The sequence below is a fragment of the Macrobrachium rosenbergii genome, chromosome 30, assembly GCF_040412425.1.
Source record: "Macrobrachium rosenbergii isolate ZJJX-2024 chromosome 30, ASM4041242v1, whole genome shotgun sequence".
Lineage (NCBI taxonomy): Eukaryota > Metazoa > Arthropoda > Malacostraca > Decapoda > Palaemonidae > Macrobrachium > Macrobrachium rosenbergii.
The window spans coordinates 10,966,001-10,968,500 of NC_089770.1; the positions used below are offsets into that span (position 1 = coordinate 10,966,001).

A 2,500-nucleotide genomic window follows, 5' to 3' on the forward strand; every position below is an offset into this window, starting at 1 on the left:
AATCTTCAGCAAAACTCCCGTAGAGTTTTTCATTTTCTTTTAGTCTTGTCACTTATTAACATTTTGCGAACTTTCTTTTTCCTTTTCTTTTTTTTCGTAAACTGTTTCTCGTCTGTCTCTGATACCCTTTTCAGCTCAGCTCAGGGTTGAATTTCTCAGGTAGGCCTACTTCCGGTTTGACAGGTTCTCGGAAAACGTGAGAATTACGTGTTTGCAGGTGGCGCAAATTTGTCATATTTGGGAAGGTTCCCCCAAAGCTATGAGTTGCGTGCTATTATATCTTGGAGAGATTTTATAGCCCGGTGACCTTCGGAATAGGTCAAGGTTTGGGTGAAGTAATCAGGTGACCTTGGGTCACCTCACCACCCGCATTTAATGATGATTTGATAGATAAGTGGGATTCAGATAATAATAATAATAATAATAATAATAATAATAATAATAATAATAATAATAATAATAATAATAATAATAGCACAGACGAAAGTGATGAATCTCCAGATATGAATATGTTGTCAATAAATATTCTTTTTTTAGGTACCTGTACTGTTATGCATGTCTACGCTTAAATCTCTCTCTCTCTCTCTCTCTCTCTCTCTCTCTCTCTCTCTCTCTCTCTCAAGTAGTCATTATTTTCTCTTTTTAACCTAGGCTATTTAGACTTTTTCTCTCTCCATTCCACTCCCTTACTCTCTCTCTCTCTCTTCTCTCTCTCTCTCTCTCTCTCTCTCTCGTTCAAGTATTCACTATTCTCTCTCTTTAATCTAACCCATTTAGACTTTTTCTCTCTCCATTCCACTCTCTCTCTCTTTCGTTCATGTAGTTATTATTCTATCTCTTTAACCTAAGCTATTTAGACTCTCTCTCTCTCTCTCTCTCTCCCTGTCGTTCAAGTCGTTATTATTTAAACATTATTCTCTCTCTTTAACCCAATCTATTTAGACTTTCTGTCTCTCCATTCCACCTTACTTTCTCTCTCTCTCTCTCTCTCTCAAGTCGTTATTTAGACATTATTCTCTTATTCTCTCTCTTTAACCAAATATATTTAGTCTTTTTCTCTCTCGCCATTCCACTCCCTTACTCTCTCTCTCTCTCTCTCTCTCTCTCTCTCTCTCTCTCTCTCTCTCTCTCTCTCCTGTGAGACCTTCTTGAGCTCTCGTGAGCCCGTGTTCCCTTTGGTATTTAAAGTATGATTTAACGAAATAACAATAGATTTGTCAAGAATAAGGAAAGGGAACGGACGAGGATTAAATGCTCTTTTTTTTTCTTTTTTTTTTTAACCGTGCGGATTCAAGGTTCATTTTGGATGGCTTTTAAAGGCGCTCTCGTGCGCGCCTGCACGCGCAGAAACAGATTGACAGAGAGAGAGAGAGAGAGAGAGAGAGAGAGAGAGAGAGAGAGAGAGAGAGAGAAATGAGGAGTTCATAAAGGTACAAAATAAGATAAAAAAAATAATGAAAAGGATGCGATTTTCTGCATAAGAAGAATTTGTCGAAAAAAGTGAGCTTTAAAGTGTGAGAGAGAGAGAGAGAGAGAGAGAGAGAGAGAGAGAGTTGGATAACAGAAAAAAAAGATTCTGCAAAGGTAGTGGTGGCTGGTAGATTGGTAGCGCTGGGTGGGGGCAGGGGAAAGAGGGGAGGAGGGAGGTTATAGGGTCCCTATATGATGTGGTGGTGGTGGTGGAGCTTGTTCTGGGGTGGGGGAAGGTGGGGCGTGAGGGAGAGGAGGGGATAGGAGAGTGCCATGGGAGAGAACTCCTGAGGGCGGGTAGAAGAGAACGGGTGGCACCTGTTAGCGATGCGGGAAGGAGGATGGGGACCGGAGGGGGTGGGGGCAGCCTACTAGGACTAGGACCAGGAGGAGGAGGAGGAGGAGAAAAGGAGTCTGACGGTCCGCAGGCGCTAAGAGAGAGAGAGAGAGAGCGAGAGCGAGAGCGAGAGAGAAAGAGAAGGGGGAGGAATGGCTATGAGAGAGAGAGAGAGAGAGAGAAAGGGGAGGGAGGGGGCCAGCAGGGACTCTTTGCGCGCAGACGCGGCTGACTTTTCGCGGTCTGGGCCGAGGAGCGCCCTCAGTGTGCATGTTAGCCCCGTGATGATCGCCGTGGTCGCGCTGTGGTCCCTACGCCCGCACCAAGGGACGGGCGGCGCCCACACCCGTACTCCGGGCTGTTGAGCGGGGCGCAGCCACGCTGTCGGCAGGCCTCCTCGGCTGAGGCCCGCCCAGAGAACCACCCGCAACAGCAGCAGCAACGCCCACGACGCTGCTTCTGCTGCTGGTGGTTGAGGTGGTGGCGCTGGCTCTGTCTGGCCGCGCCCGCCCACCAGCACGACCAGGACACACCCCACCAGCAGCAGCAGCTAGCGGCGGGGGGGCAGCAGCACCATCATCGCCATCGCCTAGGGGACCTTCGAAGACCCGCGTCTTCGCGAGACGGCCCCTGCAGCACAAGCAGCAACAACAGCAGCGAAGGCGGCGACGGAGGGGGAGGAGGCGTCGAAGG

The 2,500-nt window shown here is 47.9% G+C and overlaps 1 protein-coding gene across 9 annotated transcripts in view; it reads left to right on the top strand.

Moving 5' to 3' along the window:
• Positions 1-2,500, top strand: part of LOC136855033 (diacylglycerol kinase theta) — a 126,343-nt gene that overhangs the window by 13,330 nt on the left and 110,513 nt on the right. For 5 of the 9 annotated variants that reach the window (XM_067131763.1, XM_067131765.1, XM_067131766.1 and 2 more), the window contains exon 1: positions 2,071-2,500. This exon is cut by the window's right edge and continues 146 nt beyond it. The exons of 1 other annotated variant lie outside the window; for it this stretch is intronic. The gene's annotated coding sequence lies outside the window, so the exon portion shown is untranslated. Of the gene's footprint in view, positions 1-2,037 lie in introns of those variants that run through there. 3 more of the 9 variants (XM_067131768.1, XM_067131764.1, XM_067131767.1) reach the window with 3 other exon arrangements.